This window comes from Camponotus vicinus, unplaced genomic scaffold (genome assembly GCF_025532165.1).
Source record: "Camponotus vicinus isolate PSW18456_S1 unplaced genomic scaffold, iyCamVici1.0 SCAF_14, whole genome shotgun sequence".
Classification (NCBI taxonomy): domain Eukaryota; kingdom Metazoa; phylum Arthropoda; class Insecta; order Hymenoptera; family Formicidae; genus Camponotus; species Camponotus vicinus.
Window position 1 is genome coordinate 11254384 of NW_028141950.1, and position 12127 is coordinate 11266510.

General features: G+C 30.4%; 1 pseudogene; it reads left to right on the forward strand.

Annotated features, from left to right (window-relative positions):
• The first annotated feature begins 432 nt into the window (after window positions 1-432).
• Window positions 433-5490, forward strand: LOC145964848 (uncharacterized; annotated as a pseudogene).
• The last annotated feature ends 6637 nt before the right edge of the window (window positions 5491-12127 follow it).

Here is a 12127-nt window from a genome sequence, read left to right on the forward strand (position 1 = left end):
TATTTTGCAATTATTTCGTGTAGGTTGGTTGCGTCTAATCTTGAGCGTGCAAGTTTAGTTATCTGATGTCGTAATTTGTAGAGAGATTGGGCAGAGATGGCATAAACCCCCGTATTACACTATAGATTGCGAACTCGATTGTGGTTGGGATTAACCAATTAGAGCAAAGCAATTTGCCAACCGACTACTCTGATTGGTCAATTCTAATCGAGCCCGTAACCTATAGTGTAATACGGGCTTAATATAATCTAACTTAACCCTGAATTGTCTCTCTTAACAATGGGTATCGGTTAATTGCGTAGTAGTAGAGCCTTTTCTCTGTGCAGCTTTTCTAGTGCGATATTGTGCAATTTATATTGATCATAGCATAAGCTATATCCAAAATAATTGCTGTTAATAATTTTGTTTTTATAATTTTTATTATCTGTTAATATGAGTGCAATAAATGTACAAATAGCGGATAAGCCGGTAAGTTGATAAAGAGAAATGATTATATTTTAGAAGAAAGAGAGAGAAAGGAATAATTATATTTTATTGTAGTATGCTGTACTCGAATTACCTGTACATGATCAATTCGAGTCCAATATTTATGCAGTACCAGCCTGTACTGCGTGGTTAGAGAATATAACTATACAAATAAGTGTGAAAGATGACAAATAAGCCACATTTGCAGCTATATGCAAGTGGCCTCCTGATGAATCTAAATTAAGCGACTATTTAGAAAAAAAGAAGAAACCAACTGACACTTGGATCGTATTCAAAAATGTTAAAATTTTGAAGTTTTGCATTAAGTATTATATTTTGTATATATTATTATATTCAATGTTATGTGTGTGTCATAATTTTTATGAATAATCTGACTTTCTAAATAATCTGTTGGTTTTCTAAATAATCTGCTTTCTCTTTCTTTATCTTTTTTTCTTATTAATACATCACAAGCCACATTTGCAATTCTTTGTATACTTCTATCACTAACTTTGTAAAAATTCTTTCTCATATTTTTGATTCTTTAATTCTAGCTTAACGAAAATTTATGATGCTTCTTAATCAATTTAATGGTGTTAAATATAAAGCTTCTTTTGTTATAAATATTTAAAAAAACAGGTCTTTTACTATATGTAATACTCATATATTCAATTGCAAGACAATATGTTGGTTTATTTTTATCTTTAAAATCTTTCTTTTTGTCTTTAAAATACATTTCTCTACTTCCTTGCTTCATTGCATGTAAAGAATCTGTAAGACAAGCTAAAGAAGAAGTGGAAAAAGCTTTAAATATCTCAGATCTATCACAGTCTGATAAGGAGAAAAGTGGAAAACGTCAACGATTTGTTACACAAAGATATACTCCTCCTTTGAACCAAACATCACGACAAAAAAATTATATAAATGTTGATGATTCGGACAGTGATTTTGAGTTGACAGCACCAGTTGTAAGAAACTTGAAAATAAGAGGTTGGTTTTTATTTATTATATATTATATACATATTTTAATTTAATTAAATTTTATTAGATGTATTATCACTATCCATTTATAAATTTCAAATAATATATTTTAATTAAAATATAAAATACGATATATGCATATTTATGAAATTGCTTTTTGTAGAGACTGTATTGCAGTGTTTAAAACATTGATTCTTCGACTTTTCTTTAATATATTTGTTTAAATATGCTAATTTATTGTGTTGTATGTAATTCTTTTTATTTCTTACACTCAAAAAAAATATCATTTGTAATATTAATATTGTATCCATATACATGTGTCTATATGGGTTTCCTGTTGTATTCATTTGAGATTAACTGTCACAATGGTTGTCTGCAAGAATTGCTGAATTTGTTTTATTTTATGCGCAATCAAAAACACAGTTTCTAATAATATATAGTATATAAAATTATTATTTTTGACTTTTTATAATTTTTTTACTTTTTTAGCTAATAATAACAACATTAAGACGTTACAATTTAGTAATGAGGATAGTGACGGAAATTTCAGTGATAATTATGCAACACAAAGTAAGGCATTTATTTGGTTGTTGAACATTAGAGCAATGTTCACTCTGACTCCATATGTTAAATATCTTTTTTTTTAATATTGTACTTGCACTGTTAACAAATTTAATTACTTTGTTTTAGTTTTACCTATATTAGATAACTCTAATTCAAAGATAGAAATATCACAGATACTCGCAGGAGTAGTTGCAATAGTAAAAATCATATTACAACTAGATAGATACAATCGTAAAAATATAAAGCAAATATAATGCAATATAAAGCAAACGAAGATACTTATTTGTTTGTTGATTATATAAGATATCAATAATTATAATCATTCTAATCTATATGTCTTTTCAATATTATATTTGTATATATATATTGAATTAATAGTTTGCATTTTTAATAAATTTAATTGTTAAGGTTTTATAACTTTTTCAGCAATTTTGTTAACAAATAAGTATCTTACTTTGTGTTTCCTTTATATTCATATTACTATCACATCTAATTGTAACATGATTTTTACTATTGTATCTGCAACTATCCCTAAATGTCTGTGATATATTTCTGTCTTTGAATTACAGTTTTTTGATGTAGGTTATAAAATTAAAACGAAATAAATTTGTTAAGTGCAAGTAGATACTAATATTAAAAAAAAAGATATTTAACATGTGGAGTTAATTTATGTCATTTTTCATGCTGCCATTGTTTTTACTACACATGTATTAATTTTTACTTAGATGTCTCCTGCTTTTCTAAGTTCCATGAACCCCAAACATCAAATGCTATAAATCTAACTTATTCATCTATTGATGAAATTATTAAGGAGAGCTTAGGTCCTGTAGTCATAGAAAAAAGTCTACAAAAGAAGTATAAAAAGGATCAAGTGCAAAAGAATTTAAACACGAACAATCAGGGCAACGAACAATCAAGAAAACAAACAAAGGATAAAGCGAGTGAACATGAATGTGAAAATGAAGCCGACCAAAATTCTCATATATTTATACAAACGCAAGGTAAGATTACTTTTAGATGTTCTTATATAAATAATTATTTTATACAATTATATACAAAATTATATAGTATTATATACAATTATTTTTAAATAATTATTTTCTAAACAGTTCATATTATAATTATTGAAAAGCATTTTGTATTTATTCTGATTGTCTCACTTTTTTACAGATACATGCAAGTCACATGTAAACGATCTTCATAAAAAATCACCAGAATAATGGTAAGGTGCATTTTTGCAATATATTTGTTATCAGGAAACTTTTTCTTTTTTTATATTTAGTAATTGCCTTCCTATCTTCTCTTTATCCTCTATTTATTTCTATTTATCAACTCAAAACTCTAAGATCTTCTTCTATACAGGGTGAGCCATTTTAATTAACGCACGCAATTATTTCGGAAACAAAGCATTTTAGAGAAAAATGTTTCAGACAAAAGTTTTATGGTTTCGAGGGGGCCATAAGATGGTATCATTGGTTTGACCTTGAAGAGTTATTTGAAGGTCACATGAAGGTCACCTTCAATTTCTTAAATGGAACCTACTATTTGTCATTGCATATTCTTGTAGCTTATCTCGAGAGCTTTCCAAAACACTATAATTAAGTACCTTTTCGTTAAGTACTTTTTGAGTTATGAGGGTTGAAATAATTTCTTAATTTTACATAAACCGTAAAATATCTTGTAAAATATTCATTTTTCGATTATCTTATCTTAATACTTTTATGTACAAAATAATGAGAGGAATAAATTGGTGTAAAGAAAACACATAGTTGTTTTTAAGAAAAAATATGGAATTGTTAATTGCAAATTATATATTTTTTCTTCAAAACAACTATGTGTTTTCTTTACACCAGTTGATTCCTCTCATTATTTTGTACGTAAAAGTATTAAGGTAAGATAATCGAAAAATGAATATTTTACAAGATATTTTACGGTTTATGTAAAATTAAGAAATTATTTCAAGCCTCATAACTCAAAAAGTACTTAACGAAAATGTACTTAATTATAGTGTTTTGGAAAGATCTCGAGATAAGCTACAAGAATATGCAATGATAAATAGTAGGTTCCATTTAAAAAATTGAAGGTGACCTTCATGTGACCTTCAAATAACTCTTCAAGGTCAAACCAATGATACCATCTTATGGACCCCTCGAAACCATAAAACTTTTGTCTGAAACATTTTTCTCTAAAATGCTTTGTTTCCGAAATAATTGCGTGCGTTAATTAAAATGGCTCACCCTGTATATCTAACAAATCAATTTCTTTATTGAATTTTTACCAATAATTTTATCCTTTTAACATGAGATGGAGCTCAAATTATTGAATATCCTTTCATTACAATCACTCTTATTATCAATAATTTATTTTATTTATCTTTTACTTATTATTTATTAAAATCTGAGATAAAATTTTATTTAATAAATAATATATGTTGTAAGTTAATGAACTTGATTTTTAACGTTTATATTTTGAAAATATAGGAAAGAAATTTAAAATTTTTTATTAACTTTTTAAATTTAATTTATAATTTTTTACAAAATAGCCAATTTCAATGAAAGAACTATAATGGCTGCCATAAGTGATTTACGAAATCGCATTGATAAGCTTCATGTTACCATTATAAAAATTTATACTGCAACATGTCATCCTGAGGAAACATTCGAGAATTCTATTGGGATTCCAACTCTTCCATTGACTTCTATGGAGACATTTAACGAATGAGAAAATTTTTTATTGGATGAAGAGAAAAAATTAATAATGGTAAAATAATATATTTACCTCTTTTCTTATTATAAAAATTATAGAGTGGCCACCATTTGATATTATATATTTTTTTGTGTTATAGATTAGATTGTTAGTAGAACATGGCAGAGAAGATTTGAAAGGCTCTGTATACTGCCTTATGCGCAAGCTAATGACAAATAAAGTTGCAATAAATTTTAATTTAAAAGGAACAAATAGAGAAGGAGCAAAAATTCATAAAAAAAAATTCCTAAATACAATATCTTATAATCTTGTCATTGGTGAGATTTATATGATATATAATATATGATGTATAATATTAAAAGATAATTAGCAACATATTTTACACGTATAATATTCGTTTGTAATGCAATGAATCGAGCATGCATATTTTCGTATTATTAATATGTATATCAAATTCGCACGCGTACTGACTATATAAATTAATATCATATATATATTAATTTATATAGTCGAGTACGAATTTAATATTTATATAATCTAACATATATTTGCATTAGAATATTCAGTCAGTATAATATTTTTTTACTTGCAGCTGCTCTGAGAAGGCATTCACAGGAAAGAAAAGATAGGGGGCTTCACTTTTTATATAATAAAGAGATTGCGGACTCCCATATTGCAAACTGGTTAAAAGACGCAAAAAAGCGTCTTGAGAATGAAGAGAAGAAGAATAAGCAACCAGAGGAAGAATTGGACGATGAAAATGAAAATGAATAGAAAACTTGGACTACAAATTTGTTATATTCTTTTTTTTTATTATATGTTGTATATCGATATTATGTTGCATATGATATGATATTGTGATATATATGTTCCTATATTTTATATTATAGAATTTATAGTTTATATATATATATATATATATATATATATATATATTATATAGCTGTATAACAAATAATGTTTAAAATAAAGTTTTTTAATTTAAAATGAATATCACAAAATTTATTGGATTAAAAAATAAGACTTCATGTGGATATTACGAGGATATGTCTCGAAAGTTCGTGAAATTTTTACATGGATTCCACATTAAATTGATAATCGTATCCACGTGGATTCTAGTACCGTTCTTGAGCGGATTATCCACTCGAACATCCACGTGGATTCAACGATATTAATCCACATGGTAATAACGTGGATTTCACGTACTGTTTTTGTCGGGAACAACCGTCGCAAGGAAAATAGTCAGGGAAACTACAAGGGCCCCTCGACGTCGGATGTGCAGCAGGGGGCCGGGCAGACCTCACACCCGTCACAATTTCAAGCGGCCAAGTAGGAAGTAATAACATAAATATACAGCCTGTGACAGTAAATCTCAACAAGCAAAGCCTAGTGCCCACTGTCCGGGTTAACGTTAAAAATATGCCGACTTCCATAACTCTTATGTTAGATACAGGATCTGGACCTAATGTTATCAAAGAAAATTTCGCACCTGAGGGACTTAATATCAATTACGGTAATATATTAAAATTAAATGGTATAAACGATTATCCTGTTTACACCCTCGGTGAAATCGTATTAACTCTTTTTGAACTACCAGTCATCTTTCATATTGTATCTAACGATTTCCCAATTCCGCAATCTGGAATATTAGGCAATGAATTTTTTAAACAAACTTTTTCAAAAATAGATTATGCGGAGGAATGCCTGATTGCATCTGGAATTAACATACCTTTCTTTACGCCGGAGATGATCGTAGTGGCTCCACGATCTGAGTCATTATTTTATGTGAGGATAAAAAATCCAGAAATAAAAGTAGGATATATACCCAGATTAGAATTAACGCACGGAATTTATCTAGGGGACACCATTGTCGAAAATACATCCGGAAAAGCGTATTTAAACATCATAAGCACCCTAGACGAAGAAACGGAAGTGCAAGTTCCGATCTTGCGCTTAAAACCGTTAAATGAAGTGCTTGACGACCATGAATCTACATTGGAAGACCGAAACGACTTAGGAAAATCAGTCCGTATAGAGGAAGAAATTAAACATAAGGAATTTAACAAAATGACTGAGGAGCTCAATTACAAGGGCGAGATGGAAATTGGTCAAAAATAAAAATAAAAATGAAATTAGCATCAAGGAATCTCAAAACAAAACTAATAAAGAAATACTAAATCGAGAAAAAAATGAAATCAAGAATAAGAATAAAAATAAAATAAAAATAAAAAAGGAGAAAGAAGCAGAAATTGCAAGTTTCAAAAATGGAGCGGAATTTGAACATGAAAACTATCAACATAATCCTACTATTGATAGAATAAAGAATGAAAATAAAGAAGAGATATTAAACCAAAGGGAAAACAAAAAAGAAATTAAAAATAAAAACAACCATGAAGAAAAAAATAGGGAAATAAATTCAAAAATCCTAGAAGAGGCAAATTACCAGACCTCTCCAGGGGAAATTAATTCTAGGATTTCGGAGGAAAATTTCCAAACCTCGACAGAAAATCCTAGCTCCGTCAATTGTGAGGAGGGAAGTTACCAAACCTCGTTACACAATTCGACACCTTCTTATTTTAAAAAGGGGAGCAATTCCTTATCCCCCTAAGATATCGCATTCCCGGAATTTGAATTGTTTTCAAAAAATAACGATAATGAATGAGAAATTTCTCTAAAAAATCTCCTCAATAAAGTTCAAACGCTGACTCGAAAAAATAAAAAGTTAAAAATTAAAGGTCTCAAAAAACACAGACCGTCTTCAAAAATTTCCACGTCTTTGTTAAACAAATCTCAAGAGATCGTAAATAAATTTATGCAAAAATGTAAATCAAAACATGAAGGAAGTCAACAAATTAATGTTGCAACTTCTAAGTGTTTGGTGGTCACTGAAAGAAAAATGAAGGATCGACTCGTTGAAATAATAGAATCTCTACGATTAGAACATCTAAATGGAACGGAGAGAGACAACATAATAAAGTTAATAACGAATAGTCAGGATCGATTTCACATTCCCAGAGAAAAATTGACTGCGACAAACGTATTACTACATCAAATTCCGACCACAGACGACCATCCAATAAATACCCGACAGTATCGTTTCCCACAAATACACAAAGAAGAAATAAATAGACAGGTAGAAGAATTACTAGAAGGAGGAATCGTGAAACACTCACAATCACCTTACAATACGCCTATATGGATTGTGCCAAAAAAGGAAGATTCAAAGGGTAATAAACGATGAAGAATGGTCTTAGACTTTCACGCTTTAAATGAAAAAACTATAGGAGATGCATATCCTTTTCCGAATATCGTCGATATATTGGATCAATTAGGAGGAGCTCGTTATTTTTCAGTATGCGACTTAGCATCCGGTTTTCACCAAATAAAAATGGATTCTGCGGATAGTCATAAAACAGCATTTACAACGCCTTTTGGACATTATGAATTCGAGCGAATGCCTTTCGGTCTTAAAAACGCTCCAGCGACCTTTCAACGCCTGATGGATTTAGTGTTGACTGGATTACAAGGTGAAGAATTATTTGTTTATATGGATGATATCGTTATTTACGCATCTTCAATTGGAAGAACACGAAAGGAAATACAATGCATTAATTGAATGCCTTCGCGAGGCTAATCTAAAATTACAACCTGATAAATGTGAGTTTCTGAAATCTGAAGTAACATATCTAGGACATGTAATCAGCAGAGATGGAGTAAAACCGGATCCGAAAAAGTTAGAAGCAGTACAACACTTTCCAAGACCGAAAACGCCAAGAAATATTAAACAATTTTTTGGATTTGCCGGATATTATAGAAGATTTATACCAAACTTTTCTAAATTAGCGAAACCATTAACATTGTTATTAAAGAATGATGTACGATTCGAGTGGACGGCCACTCAAGAGGAGTCATTTGAAACTTTAAAACAAAAATTGTGTGAAGAACCAGTATTACAATATCCAGATTTCTCTAAACCATTTATTTTAACCACTGACGCTTCTGGCATAGCTGTAGGAGGAATCCTATCACAAGGACAAGTAAACAAAGATAGACCGATAGCTTATGCCTCACGAACTCTGACCGACAACGAATTAAAATACGATACCTACGAAAAAGAAGCACTTGCAATAGTATATTGCGTTAAGCATTTCCGACCATACTTGTACGGAAGAAAATTCACTTTAGTCACAGATCATAAACCACTAATGTGGTTTAAAAACGCTCAAGATGCAAATATGCGGATATTAAGATGGAGATTGAAATTGGCCGAATATGATTATGAAGTAGTATACAAGGCAGGAAAAACAAATGTAAATGCAGATGCATTATCCAGGAATCCCGCAAATATTGATGAATTTGATTGCAAAATTATAAGAAATAAAAAACTTTTAAACCCTGACAACCCCGAAGATGCACAAATAATATCTGAAATGTTAGAAGAACTTGAAGAAGACGAAGAAGAAGAAGAAAGCGACTATTTTCATTTGCATCTCTCCGATACCTCCGATACCTCCGAGCGAAGATAATGAAGAAATAATAACGGAAGATAATCCTGATTCGCTTCCATTTACTTTAGAAGAATTAAATGAACCGGTTGAGGCACAGCTAACAGAGAAGGCATTGATACATGATCCTCCTAAACAGAACAGAATATTAACAAGAAGTCAGACAGCTAAATTCAAAAATGATACCGAAAAAACTAATGAACGAAATGATCCTCCTGATAAAAATTATAAAACAATAAATGAATCAAGCACAGAAGAAGAAAAGAAGAAGGAAGAGGAAAGGGAAGAAGAAGAAGATACGGAAGAAGAAGATACGGAAGAAGATGACATTAATAAAAATCTAAAATCCAGGAAAATAAAACCCTTTATAATCAGAGATAAATTCTTAAAAAATAATATTGTCGACTCATGTGAATTACTATTTTTACGAAAAGACAACATTGCATATTTTGTTGATACTGAGGGAAATCCTCTGGATTCTGGATCTAAAAAATTATTTGAGCGAAACGAATTACCACATCTAAATTCTCTTGTCTTGGGTAAAGCTAACGCCATAAAATATAAGAACTATTACCACGTGGCACTGCCTCTCAGCGAAGGACAACGAGAAGGTCCTACAGTAACTCTCAACCAAATCGTTACAGTATTAAACGATTTATGGAATCTACTTGAAACATTGAAATTAGAAACACTCATCATAGCAAAGACTGATTACGTTAACAATGTCCTGTGGGATAATATTAAGATACAGCTTCGATTAATACTCCTCGACACACCCACTAAAATAATAATATGTAATGGATCAATTAAATATCCTCCTAAAGATTTACGCCCTGTTATAATCGGCGAGACGCACTGTCCACCAGCAGGAGGACATCGTGGCGTTACTAAAACATACCATAGAATAAAACATAATTATTATTGGGAAAATTTAAAATCCGACGTCCAAAAATATATACAACAATGTTTACAATGTCAATTAAAGAAATTAGTCCGAGTGAAAACTAAACAACCTATGATAATCACTGACACTCCAGGATCTGCCTTCGATAAAGTAGCAATGGATATCGTTGGTCCTTTACCAAAGACCGAGAGAGGCAACGAATATATATTAACGTTGCAAGATCAATTAACAAAATTTTGCATGGGAATACCATTGCCAAACCAGACATCTGAAACAATTGCAGAAGTATTCGTAGACCGTTTTGTTTGCGTACTTGGATCCCCCAAAGCTATATTAACAGATCAAGGCAGAAATTTTATTAGCGACCTAATGAAGAAAATAGCTAAATTATTTAAAATTCGTAAATTCCGTACTACCGCCTTTCATCCACAATCAAACGGATCTTTAGAAAGGTCACATCACGCGCTAGGAGAATATCTTAAACAATATGCTAATGAACAAAAGCAATGGGACCGATGGATAGGACTTGCAATGTTTAATTATAACACAAACGTGCATGAAGCTACAAAACACACTCCATACGAGTTAGTATTTGGAAAAATAGCAAGAGTTCCTTCAAGTGAACTTCCAGCATCCGAAGATAGATTAGCAAATTACGATGAATACCTGGTAGACCTTGTAACACAGCTACACAACATTCAAGGGAATGCAAGAGAAAATGTAATCAGCGCCAAGCATAGATCAAAGAAATATTATGACAGAAAAATCAATCCTCAAACCTTTAAACCTGGAGATCAGGTATTTTTACTAAAGGGCCCGAAACCGAGAAAATTCGGCGATCATTACACAGGCCCTCATGAAGTTTTAGAAATTTTAAATAAAAATAATGTAAGGATAAAAATAAAAAAGAACAGCCGAATAGTACATCCAAGTCGGTTACGAATTTCTTATATTAAACCTATTAATAAATCATCAAACCATCAAGAGGATAAACAATAATAATAATAATAATACTAATAATAATAATAATAATAATAAACCCTTACAAAAAGGGGAGGGGGAAAAAGAAGAAAAGAAAATATATATATATATATATATATATATACAGGGTGAGCCATTTTAATTAACGCACGCAATTATTTCGGAAACAAAGCATTTTAGAGAAAAATGTTTCAGACAAAAGTTTTATGGTTTCGAGGGGGCCATAAGATGGTATCATTGATTTGACACTGAAGAGTCACTTGAAGGTCACGTGAAGGTCACTTCAATTTTTTTAAATGGAACACCCTATATATTTTTGCACACTCTTGTAGCTTATCTCGAGAGCTTTCCAAAACACTATAATTAAGTACCTTTTCGTTAAGTACTTTTTGAGTTATGAGGCTTGAAATAATTTCTTAATTTTACATAAACCGTAAAATATCTTGTAAAATATTCATTTTTCGATTATCTTACCTTAATACTTTTACGTACAAAATAATGAGAGGAATCAATTGGTGTAAAGAAAATACATAGTTATTTTTAAGAAAAAATATGTAATTGTTAATTGCAAATTACATATTTTTTCTTTGAAACAACTATATGTTTTCTTTACACCAATTAATTCCTCTCATTATTTTGTACGTAAAAGTATTAAGATAAGATAATCGAGAAATGAATATTTTACAAGATATTTTACGGTTTATGTAAAATTAAGAAATTATTTCAAGCCTCATAACTCAAAAAGTACTTAACGAAAAGGTACTTAATTATAGTGCTTTGGAAAGCTCTCGAGATAAGCTACAAGAGTGTGTAAAAATATATAGGGTGTTCCATTTAAAAAAATTGAAGTGACCTTCACGTGACCTTCAAGTGACTTCAGTGTCAAATCAATGATACCATCTTATGGCCCCCTCGAAACCATAAAACTTTTGTCTGAAACATTTTTCTCTAAAATGCTTTGTTTCCGAAATAATTGCGTGCGTTAATTAAAATGGCTCACCCTGTATACAGGGCGATCCTG